Source organism: Thunnus maccoyii, chromosome 18, assembly GCF_910596095.1.
Source record: "Thunnus maccoyii chromosome 18, fThuMac1.1, whole genome shotgun sequence".
NCBI classification, from domain to species: domain Eukaryota; kingdom Metazoa; phylum Chordata; class Actinopteri; order Scombriformes; family Scombridae; genus Thunnus; species Thunnus maccoyii.
Genome location: NC_056550.1, coordinates 2,353,009 through 2,366,059, shown reverse-complemented (window position 1 = coordinate 2,366,059; position 13,051 = coordinate 2,353,009). Strand labels below are relative to the sequence as shown.

At 38.2% G+C, this 13,051-nt stretch overlaps 1 long non-coding RNA gene across 1 annotated transcript; it reads left to right on the top strand.

Annotated features, from left to right (window-relative positions):
- Positions 1-8,372: 8,372 nt before the first annotated feature.
- On the top strand, positions 8,373-10,875 carry LOC121884741. Its single transcript, XR_006092404.1, has 4 exons — positions 8,373-8,458; positions 9,638-9,733; positions 9,994-10,309; positions 10,776-10,875. It is a non-coding gene; the product is annotated as an uncharacterized LOC121884741 (long non-coding RNA).
- The last annotated feature ends 2,176 nt before the right edge of the window (positions 10,876-13,051 follow it).

Sequence of the window (13,051 nt, the reverse complement as noted above, 5' to 3'; positions counted from 1 at the left end):
CTGTTTATCCTCTCTGACACACACTATTGTCTGTTGCCGCTGTTCAGTGAGACATCCTGCCTCCTGTGGAAGTAATTAGTGTGGTTTCCTCACCAACAACAAGACAGACAAAAGGTTTGCTTGCTGGCTGTGACCTCTGATAAACTCTAAATCACACACAGGAACATGAATCCTCCGCCTGTCTCTAGCAAAGACACTCATCTGTCCCCTGCTAAATCCTTTAAATCCCACAGGTCGTAAAGTGAGGGACCCTGATGCCGCAGTTTTATGGCCAGTCACAGGGAGGTAGCACCTCCTATTCTCCTCTGCTGCTCTCTGCTCTTTGTCTCCGTTGCTCTTGCAATTAGAGCCCCGACATTTAATGGGCCTGCTCATAAACATTCGACCTGCATTGTGTTGAAGAGAGAAGGTTTTTTTACAGGGTTTGTTTAGCCTTCATTTAGTCAAACTCTGATGACAGGAGGGAAGGGAGAGGAAGGAAGGAAGGGAGGGAGGAAAATACAGAAGGAACTGATGGAAGGAGGAGGACTGACTTCTTAAACAAATATATTTTCTATGTTGAGAGCTATTTTTCAAAGCCTTTTTTAGTTTGTGTGTGTTTTATACACTTCAGTAACCACCCCACCCCCACCTTAATTTAATCTCCCACAGCAATTGCAGTCTCAGCAGGAGGTGCCCACCATGTGTGGGATGGGTGGAGAGGGAGGGAGAGAGGGGATTGCTGAAGCTTGTGTTATTCTCTCCTGGTAAGCATTCAGTTATGAGTTTTCCTTTTTCTTTTTGTTAAGCTTTTTATTAAGTCTATGTCCATCCAGTCAGAGGTACACAGAAGCACATTTTTCATCTGAAAAAACAAAACACAAACACACAAAAAACCCCACTAACATATCCCCCATCTCCTCCCACAACACCAGGGCCGGTTGTAAAATAAGGACTACAATCACATCCACACCCTATTTCCCCCTCCCCCAAGCACTGTATCAACCAATAGCAGGCCTCCAGAGGTGACATGTCAGAGCTTCATATGCACCCTGTCATTATTAAAGACCCCCTCCAGACATGTACTCAGACATATAAAATACTCTGCTTGGAACAATAAAGTGTGTCTGATATGTTTTTTCTTCAAGAAAGTATAATTAAAATCCATAAAATTATATCTACTCCTTCTCCCTCATTAAAAATCCCAAATCTATCAGTATGTAAATATTGTTCATTTTGAACATTTAACTATTGGACACAAGATGTCTCCTGCACTGTAAAGTCCATCCTCAGTGTTTGTGCAATGGAGGCTTCAAGTCTCCACATCACCCTTGTATAAGCTCAATACTGGAACACAATTGACTCCAAACTAGTTGTGATGTCACAAATCATGCCCATAGACCCGCCCCTTAAAATTAGACTTTCCACTTTCAGCAGATGAATGTGAGAACAGTCTTCCGGTGTCTCTGCACATTCATCATTCTGTACAGTAACACTCAAACATCCAACTGTAGGAACAAGAGGAAAAACATTTGTGGGTGGAGGGAGGCTTTAAGACTACCCATCACTCACTGCATCCAACATTATATATTATTTCATTATATTGAAATATGCAAAAAGAAAGTTTATATCTGATATTTATCATTATATGCTATTTGAGATATAATTCATAAATGTCATTTAGATACATGTTGTATTGTTGAACTCAGTAATCAACCTGAAACTGGAGCATTTCCATAAAAAGTTTACCAGCAAGTTTATGTTTACAATCATCTACTGAGTCCATTTGGCTTATTGGAAAGACTTTATTTTACAGGTCCATAATTTATTAATAATTTCCCAATAATTGCTTGGGAAGTTTCATGATAATAACTGTAATTTGGTATTAATTACAGGCAAAATAGAAATGTCTTTGAAATCATTCAAAACATTTAATCCCAAGCAAATATTCACTCATCATTTCATTTATTATTGGACACTTAATTCTTCATATTTAATTGTATGTTTCCCTGTCAACATTTTTACAAATGTTTACACAATCCCTGACCTGTGAAATGACTAGAAGTCTCTGAAGGTCAAACTAAATTCATTGGAATTGATTAATTGGAAATGTACCAACTGGACACAGTCTCTGCTTTTAGTTAGTACCAAATTACATAGTTATTTCCAGGAAACTTCAAAATATATTATATAATATAAAAATCTTAATTTTTAAAGTAGATATCTTTCAACGTTACAGTCTTTTTAGTGCCAAAGTCCCTCTTTTTGTTACTATACTTCCACCACAGCTCAACAGGGAAACACTGTCTGAGGAAACACAAAGAGGGAATTTGATTCTAAAAAGACTGTAAATGTGTCAGATATCCACTTGATATGACTAACTCAGACTGCTGAAGCCTCATATAAGGTTCAGATACACTTGTAAATGCATTTGTGCACTAAATGACTGTGTGGACACACAGTGGATTTTAGATAAACTAGTGTGATGACTGTACAAAAGTTAATTAAATATGCAACCTACAAAATAGAACCAATGTACTGTCAAAACTACTAAATAAAGTATAAGTATGATGTATGAAACAAAACCTATGTGTCATGTCATTTATTTGTTTGATGTGCCATGTGATGTACCTACGATAAAGTAAACTAAATTAGGTCAAAATGAACTACAAACATAAACTACACAGAAACTAAGGTGTGAGTGCCAGAGCGTTACCTACTTCAAAATCAGTTGTGTGGCTGTGAGTGCGGCCATCACAGACACGCTTGAAAAATTATGAACCTATCCTTTAACATTATATCACACCTGAACAGTATGAAAAATACTAAATGGGCACTATTGTGATTTTTTTGGTCTCAGACTTGAGTGATCTTGACTACAATCCATTCTTGATCGCATTCTTGATGAACTGCTTCATATTGTCTCTAAAAGTAATATTCCCCTGAAGGAGCATCTTTAAAAATCCAAAATGTAAGGATTATTTTTTGATATAACAATATCCCAAAATGTTTCAAAGTATGATTGATCATAGCCAATCAAATTGACCACTTCATCCCAAGCATGAAATAATATTTAGGCAATACAGAACCATAACTGGGATCCACATGCAGGTAATACAACTATACACTGCTACAGCAGCATAATGTTTCCCTGTGTTTGTTTCCTAGCACAATGTACTTTGTGTCAGGTTTAGAAACTGGCTCCAAGTGTCCAAACAAGATGTGTTCCAGTCAAAACAGGAGCTGACAGCCTTGACTCTGTAACATACTGAAAGCAGATAAGAAAAGACTGAAAGAGAGAAAAACACAAGAAGATACAACCATACAGTTGCTGAGATTCAGCAGAGAATTTCATGGCAAAAAAAACATGAAAATCTTGAAATGTGATGCATTTCCTTGGTAACTTCATATAACCACACTCTGTGTGTATATACAGTATATATCACTATTACTATACATTTATTCTAAGTTTATAATGATCTTTTTTTGTTGACACTAGAACCACCGGGGGGATCATTTTTCCACTTGCCCCAATAACATCTATCTATCTATCTATCTATCTATCTATCTATCTATCTATCTATCTATCTATCTATCTATCTATCTATCTATCTATCCATCCATCCATCCATCCATCCATCCATCCATCCATCCTAGCTCCAGCTTGTGATATGGCAGTCTGCGTATCAAAAGAAGTCTAAACGATGGGCATTGCTAAGCAACCAGACATGGTGCGGATGTTGGCCAGGGCATTAAACAATGGTTTCTATGAGGGGTAAAAATGACCCCTCGATGGTTTGAGGTATACAGTAATACAGTAAGTTATCTTTTTTTTTTTTTATCCTGCACCACGTTTAAATCACTAAATGATCAATAGACCCATTCTAGGAGAAGTCATGAACTGAGAACGTAGAGTTTTATTTGAACAGAGTTGCAGGCATTTGAAAATTCCAGGGGGGTAAAAACGACCCCTTGGCAGTTTACCTGTTAAAAATGAAGCTGATCTGCAGCATGCTTTTTTGTATAAGCCATATGGAAATTTCTTCTTATAACAACATACCAACTCATTATGTTACAAAAAGAAATGTTTCTTATTTTATTGAGATACACTGATTTTGTATAATAATTGTAACATGAAAATGATCTTTTTAAAATGAGAAACTGAGCAAAAAATTTTTGTGATGGTGGCAGCAACATGTGACTGTAGGCTCTTTCAGTATTTTCAGACTTCCCTACCCTGTAGCTCATTGGTTCCTACTGAAAAAATGGATCAATAATTTCCTAAAACGGTCACTGTGGTTTTTAGCAAACTTTACTCAAACAGAAGGAAATGATGCATTTATTGGGGACTGTTTTCAGTGGTGGATGGATCCATGTTTTGGTGCTCTAACTCTATTTCTGGCAGCAGGAATGTGTTAGTGGGATTGAGTCAGAGTGTGTAATGAAGGAGCAGCTGTGTAGCTCACATGTTTTTAATAGTTTTTGGTTAACAATGAAGGTCTACAGCACAGAATAAGATATATGAGGCTTTAAAGCACACAGTACTTGTTACAAGGATACAGTCATTGTGAGTTTGGCTCTGCACATGAGATTTGACAAGAAGAAAATATAGAATATCACCAAACTTCTCATTTGTCTGTAAATATAGGAATAATAGAACAGTGGCTATGAACATTCACAGAGCCAGCTAGAGATTTTCTATAAGTTGTTACTGATGAACAGCAGGAAGCAACTTACTACCTAAGATGGTTTTTAGGGATGTTAATGTCTCTCTGTTGAGCCACTACTTTGGTCCATACTGAAATATCTCAACAACTATTAGATAGATTGCCATGCAAATGAGTAAGTTTCTAACTTCTCTATTGTTACATCTCATTGTACAAGTATAAGAGAGTAAAAAAAAAAAGGTTTACCTGCACACCTAATGACATTTCCATCAGCCTCAGCTGTACATCGTGTTTTGACTAATTATCAAATGATAGCTTGCTAACATCCTGAACTAAGATGGTGACTGCTGTAAACATTACACCTGTTACACATCAGCATGTTAGCATAGTCTTCTAGAGCACATTAGCTGGCTGACATTAGTATATACTGTTGCTCAAACTACTGCTGGGCCTATTAGTGTGGAGGAAGACTTTTAGACTTGTTAAAAAAATCAAACCAATCAAATTAAGCTGGATAAAGACTCTACGATTCTAAGTTGAAAATGAACCTTTATATAATTGTGTTTTCTATTTCTTTTGGTTTTGAACAAAAGATAATGGAGATTTTACTTGATACTGGGGTAGGAGGAGAAGCTGAAGAAATGAATGGGAGAAAAAACGTTGGAGACTAAATGAAAAGAAGTCACTGGGCGCATTAATACCTCAGCTATCACTTTCCCAGTGACTCTCTGAACCAAAAAGCAATTCACCCACAGAGTCTTGCCCTCAGTGTCCTTTGGAACAGTTCCACACGCCTCTTCTCTTTGTCTTTTCCAGTGTTTAAAGCAGTAGCATGCTGAGGCCTCAAAAAAAAAACTTTATTTCTCCTTTTCAAAGACTCCATTGTGCTTTGTGATTTCAAATGTCATCATATTTCAGCATGTAACTACTGGTTGTCTCTGTGCACGGTCTAGAAAATGATAGAGCAGAGCAGAGTGACACATTGGCATAGTCACACTTTGGTCTGAATCCAGCAGGAACACAGCAGCTGTAACATTTATTCAGTGTGTTTTTCCCTCTGATGCTGCATCTGTAGAAGGTTTACATGTTCACAGCAGACATTTCCACAAACTCAAATAAAAAGAAAAAGAGCAACAAAGCTGAACAGTGTCCAACAATATGTATAAACCTTCTCACAGTCATACCCCCACAAACCCACTGTATGACAGCGGTCCACTTGAAACTGACTTTACAGCACAATGTGTTGTATTGTCTTCATCAGTTCTCTGAGGGCAAAGAGTCATTGAGAGGCTCCTGTTACACCTGTCAGGATGCCAGGGTTTACATAGAAACACACAAGAGCCTGTTAACCCTGTGTGATCTGGAGCTCAGCGTTTCTCCCATCACAGGATGGTTAGTTGAACAACCAAACCATAAATTGAAAATGTATTTGCCTGATTTTCTCAATTTTGCGTTTCTTTTGCATGTCTCTTTGTACCGCAAGTGAGACCGGTTAAAGCTCTGCTCTGCATAACCGCACATGCAAAACTTGGATGTCAGCCTATTTGGGTTAATGTAGCAAAATGCATAACAGGTTGTAACGAAGGTATGAATGGCAAATGTAGCAAAGTTAAAAGTACATTACTGGCCCAAAAATACTTGAGTAAAAAGAAAAAGTGCGGTTTTAAAAAGGAACATGTAAAGTTACTGTTCCTGAAAAAAATACATTTTTACTCATTTGTGTTACTTGTAACAAGTTACTACCCAACTCCGTGTATAATGTCTGTCACTGAAGGAGCTTTGACTATGGAACCTCAAATTGGGCTTTGGAATTAAAATTTCAAATTCAAAAGCCTGCATTACAGACAGGAAGAAGTGTGGGGTTTGAAAGAAGTTGGCATTTAGAAGGAAGGGAGGGTCTAATGAAACACACTTGTTGAGTTGCATTGTGGGAAATGTATCCTTCCAGTGTGTTTTGGGCTTTCGGACCTGCGCATTTTGGTTGAATCAAACTCTGGTTTGTTTTCCCCCTTAGTGTGATTTGCTTGGGTAGATCTGAACACAGCAATTGTACATGGGTGTGGATCAAAACATCCTTAGTGGTCTCGGCCCAGTTTACTTGTTTACCAGTTTTAGTTCCCAACGAACTCGAGCGGTTTATTTGTGGTGGGAATGTGATCCAACCTCGATCAGATCCAACTTCTAGGCATATTCTGCAGGTCTGAGCAAAACGGCTCCCATAGCCAGGTGTGCTTTGCATGCTGGGATGCGGATGAGGAATATGATTACGAATTTAACAGTTGCTAACAACAAGAATGAATCAAGGTCCGACCAGGACCATGACGTGGTAATTGGTCAGTGGACCTCCTTCAGGACCTTCTTCCTGTGTTTACATTCTTGCTCCTGCCCCAGACACCTCTGACCAATAAGCGGAGTGAACATCCTCACGTGGCTTGCAGTGATACATTTTTGGGCGCTTGGATTTTTCTCTGTGTCAAAAGAAACTGAATCAAGAAGAAAACTCACCAAGTTTACAAGCTCATCCACTGATTCAGACTAGAGAAATTACAGGTTTGAAAACACCCTAAAAGTCAGACATTTCTCACCCTCACAGAGCAAAATGTGCCTGTTCAGAACGGGCCAATTGTTTGGCCTGTGGCTGCTACTTCAACACATAGAAAACACCAACAACACGAAAGAAACTAACATTCTATTATACACAGATGTTATAAAAACTAAGTACTCAAATAGTAAATAAATGTTCGTTTCTCATTTGGAGTAGCCTAAAATAAGGGATTATATTAAAAATAAAATAATGTGCATCCTAAAATTAAGTGGATCGATTATTTTGGGTCATATCAGATCATACTGGGCTCTTAGATCGTTCCTATTTTCTGTGCCTTCAGTTCGGATTGGGTGGGTATGTTTGCAGGTGACCTACACTCAACCATGTACCTGAACGCCTCCTGTGTAGACACAGCGGTTCTCTCACTTCTGCTGATCTGCTGAACATGCTGCTCATGCAATGTTTGCTCAAAAGATTTGTGCTTTGTCTGTAGCGGCACTTCACAATTGCCACGTGTAACTACAGTCATCGTGTATTGAGCTCTGAGCACTTCCAAAACACGGGTGGCATACCATGTACCTGAACGCTCCCTGTAGTCACTCGCTGCTGCTGCTGATCTGCTAAACATGCTACTAAGAGTGTCCATTCTTGATTAAAAGCACTGTTTTCGCTGTCTACTCTTATCTTTTTAGAGCACTTTTCTCTGACTCTTGTCACGCCTCGTCTCTGTTCTCTCCCTGCTGGAGTCAGTCAGCAGAGCTGTGAAGCTCCACCCTGCCCCCACAGCGGCACGTTGCTCATTGGTTTATTCAGAGTTTATTAATATTAAACATTTCACATGTCCAAATTGCACCAAATTCGACACTGCACTCCCTTTGGTCCCCAGCCATACACACAAGTGTGGAGTCGATTGGATAAACAGTTCAAGAAATACGTGAAGGACATACATACATACATACGTACATACAGACACACAGACAGAGATTCCCTCCTTTAGTACATAGATTCAAAAACATCTGTCTCTTGTGAGTCTCCCAGCTACTGAGAGTGCAGTACAAAAACACTGGACTGTCACTTTAAACGCTGTATCTGATTTGTTCAATCCGTACACAATCAACAACAACAAATGGAAGTTATGTGCTTTTCTATTCCTTGCAGAAAGTGGTTCCCGGAGGTCACTGCTCCTGGCTGCGCTTTGCCAAGAAACAGTTCCTGAATGTACCAGTTCTGCCAACTGTCAAGAGAAAGACAGACATATCAATGACAGGTAAATGCTGTTTGTGTGTACTCTCTACTATATCAAGAAGTAATTCCTGTTGTAAAACATGAATCAAATCTGTGAAGTAACATGATTTGCTTTATTAAAAAACTCAGTCCTATCATTATTCTTACAGCAACTACAAGACAAGCACAGTTTAATTAAATTTTAAAGCAGTTCTGCCAACTGTCAGTCAGTAAAATGAGATAAGAAACAAAATAAAAACAGACACATCAGTGACAGGTAAGTGCTGCTGTTAGCATGCACTCACACTCCCACTTGGCAGCTCACTATGCAGCAAATCGCTGTAGGGACAACCAAGCTCACAAATCCATCATGCCCAAAGCTAACCCAACACGATGCAGCATTAATGTCAACAGTAATACTACTTACAGCTTTTCATTCTCAGGTAACTCACACAGCCTGACAAACTGTCACAGCCTCAGTGTGTGATGAGGCCACTATGACCTTATCCTCAAGTTACAAGCTTTTTAACATATTCATAAGTTATTTTGTCTTTCTCTCTCTCTTTTTTGCATATATTTGGTCTATACACTGTAAACATGAAGTTAGACTTTGTTCACATGATTTTCTTTATTCTCTTCTTTATTTGATATGTTCTCTAAGGACTGAGTGTAGTAATTGATAACAATAACAGCTACCAATACACACATTTATGTTACATTTTTAGAAAACATTGACTGTGGCAGATGCCCTATGGTGTTTTTGACCACTACTAGCATTATTTATTATTATATTTATTATAGCAATGTCAGGTTAGCTGTTTCCCCCTGTTTCCAGTCTTTATGCTAAGCTAAGCTAACCAGCTGCTGGCTGTGGTTTCATATTTAGCATAAAGACATAAAAGTGGTATCAATCTTCTCATCTAACTCAAAGAAGGTTGTTATGATAACTAGGTTGTTATGGACCAACCAGAGAATGTGAGAAAGTGCAACCGGATGAAGCAAATAATACAGGAGTTTATATGTCAAACAACTGTGTCTTGGCAGGGCTACGGTGGGGCTTTTGTAATTCTTGGAGAGGCTATAGCTCCATCTAGCCCCACTCTACCACCGCTTAAGGGCGCACATGAATAATACATTTTAATTAGAAGATAAAAAATGTGTGTATCCCATGTTCATTCTCACAGCTTTATCATAATCAGGTGTCATCTGTATGACTTCACAGACGGTGGTTTGCAGGAACCACAAACACAGTGGATTTACATTGCATTAAGATTTCTGAGGAACTCTACAATTATCACAAATCAGGAGATTTCCCCAGGTAAGACTGAAAGTCTGTAAATACAGCATCAGCATGACAGTTAAGACTACATCTGAACTGTTACACTACATTCAAACACACCTCTCTTTTTCAAATCTGGACCTGAATATCTTTCAGATGCCACATTATAATATTTCAATGTTTCATTTGTGTTAAACTTTACTTAATTCTTTCACTTTCTTTCTTTCTTTCTTTCTTTCTTTCTTTCTTTCTTTTCCTCCCTTCCCCCTCCCTGCTCCTCTTTTATCTCACCTCCACAGCAGGAACACATGTACACATTTTACAAGGTGTTGAACAACCTCACACAATGCATACAATTATCTGTAACAGCTCACAGATGGGCAATCACTCTGCCACATCAACATGCTTTATAATGTGGTTTCAGTGTGTGCACACACACGCACACACACCTACAGCACATATGGAGAGTGGTTGTGTAAATGGCTGTCTTGCTGAAAGGATGCCATGGGCAAGAACAGTCACGGGGGAATCCAGCTCCACGTGCTGCAGCTCCACTCGGCATTGGACAGAATACTGGGAGCAGAGGTCTAATAAATCACAAACACTCAAACAAAGGTAAAAGCAGGTATTTGTCTGTACACACACACACTGAACCAGCAGTGCTTTGATTATTGCAGTAATGTCTTAAAGGGGACCTGTTATGCTCATTTCCAGCTCTATATTTTTATTCTGGGACTCCATCAGAGTAGCTTTGCATGATTCAAAGTTCAAAAAACTTCTTATTTATCTTTTACTGGCCGTTTATGCAGCCCCTCAGTTCAGCCTCTGTCTCTAACAGGCAGTCTTAGCTCCTACCTCTTTTAGGCCCCCCTCCCTATGACCCTGCATAGTTCTGATTGGTCAGCTTTCCGGAAGCCTGCCAAGGGGCAGCCATATCAGAGTCATGTTAAGTTACCACCGATGAAACCCCAATATATCCTGCTTTACTGCTTCAAATTAAAAGTTTTTAAATTACTAAATAATGGGACTTTTATTGTGAAGAATTTATGGAAATTAAATGTGTTCCTGACTGAATTAACAGGGCTTCCTTGGCTAAGCTAAAAACTGATCGAAACAACAAGATATGGAGATATTTGGAGCTCTTTGTTCAGCGGATCAGTTAGAAATAATGCAGGGAGGAATAGTACAAGCAGAAACAGCCACAGTGATGATGATGTTTGATGAAGAACTGCAGACAGCCAGCACACCTCCAACAGGTAAACTACTTTTTTTTTACTAATATTACATTGCCATGCTGTGTAATGGAAAAACACTAAGCATGCCAGCTCGACTCGCGTTATGGCTTGGCGTGACTACCCCCAACATAATGGAAAAATGCTGTAATGTTAGCAGTAAATTTGCACACTGTGCATGGAGCAGATGACCATATAAAGAAATCTGTCACGAGATGATGTCAGCTTGGGCTGAAAGTAGAAAAAAATGTTGGAAACAGAGTATTTCAGAGCAGTCTGAAGCTGGTGCTTTTTGCTCACAGGGATTACTTCTACAGATGTTTACCTCATTATTTGACATGTTGGCCATGTTTAATATGAACATCCAACACTGTAACATTACATATATGACTGATAATAAGGAAAGCATAATACGTCCCCTTTAAATACTAGTCCATAAGTGAGTAATTAATATTAATATGACAGATTTTTTCATCAGATATATGTTTATATATAAAATATGTTCTTGCCACTTTCTGTCCCATCATCTTTTGCAGCTTCTTCAAATTTAATCCCCAAATTCATTCCTATACTGTAACACCAAACAGGCTGATCATCTCCACCTTCCCTTTATACAAAACAAAACATGGTCAGTACTCCCTCAGATAGTGTGGTATAAAAGAAATGTTGTCTTTTTATTTTTCTTTTTTTTTCATGATGAAAAATTATCATTCTTTATTTTATTTTATTTCAGATATTTCTTTATCTTTTAACATTATTATTGCCTGCTGATTGGTGAACTGTTCATTTTGTGTGCTTTCTTTGTATTTTAATGAATTAGTTTAGTATCTTACATCCTCTTTTGTCACATGTTTTGTTTCTATAATCTGTTTTTTATGCTTTTGTATATGTGTGCAAAAAATGTCTAAATTAGAACCACAGGTTCCAAGTAACAAATAGCAAACAATTATCCATCCTTTATTCAGCAAAACACTTTGGTGAGAACATTTTAAAAGAAGTATAACCCTATGAGGAGGGTTTTCAGCTCTGCTATGTCGCAGCTCTTGGATGGCAATGTCAGTCAGTACACCACTTTGGTCCTCACTGAAATATCTCAACTATACAACATAAGAGTTTGCACAGGTATCCATGTTGTCCAATAAATCAGTTAGGAGGTTTCTAGCTGGTCACAGCAACATGATTTTAAGTCTACCATAATGCAGCAAGATGTGATGGCTCTGGCTATCAATCATTCATGATCGGTAGGAAAGTACCAGAATAGTATCCAGTGGAATCTGCTCAGCAACAGCAAAATGAGCATGCTGTACTCACTTGCACATCTGAAGTTGTTGTTCATTTCAGATGTATGAAAAGTCAATACTGGAGTGCCTATAACTATATATTCCCCATTTCTATTTCTATCCATGTTTGGAATTTCAAAGAGAAAAGGAGAAAAACATGCTCAGTAGATTTCATGCCAATCTCCTATCTTATTATGGAAATTGGTGTCAGATTGGAAGTACGCGGTTAACCAAAATCATTAGGAATTGTCCGCTGGGGCCAGTATTTCAAAATGATCTTACAGGACTGTATTGGTTGGATCGGATTAAATTCAGATCAGATCTGAAGATTGGGTATTTCAAAGCAGAATCAAAGATTTCTGATCCTGAAGATTTGGATTCAGATTTGGTAATCCAATCGAACATTTAATCTGGACAAAATGCTGCATTTGGGTATTCCAAATTTTAAGGCAGAGGTCTGGATCAATTTGATGCCAATATTCAGGATCATTTGGATCCCACTTCATGGATGGATTTGACATAGATTGACAAATTACAATACTGTTACCTAAGATGTTCATTACATTTACACTCTAAATTGAATGTGCCCTTCAAATGTGGAAGTGTTTTGGTTCTAAAAGAACCAAGTAATTGAAGAAATTTGTAAAGCACTGCAAAATATGGTTAGGCTACAATTCTCCCTGAAAACAACTGGAAAAACTGCTGTAAATACAAATACAAACAATGCATTTCTTAGTCTAGTTTCACTTAAACATTGTAACTTGTTTGTACCAAAACATCCAACATATGTTTTTGTTTGTGGTCACACAGTAGGTTAGCAGAGACAACAGGAATGTGGGGTCCAA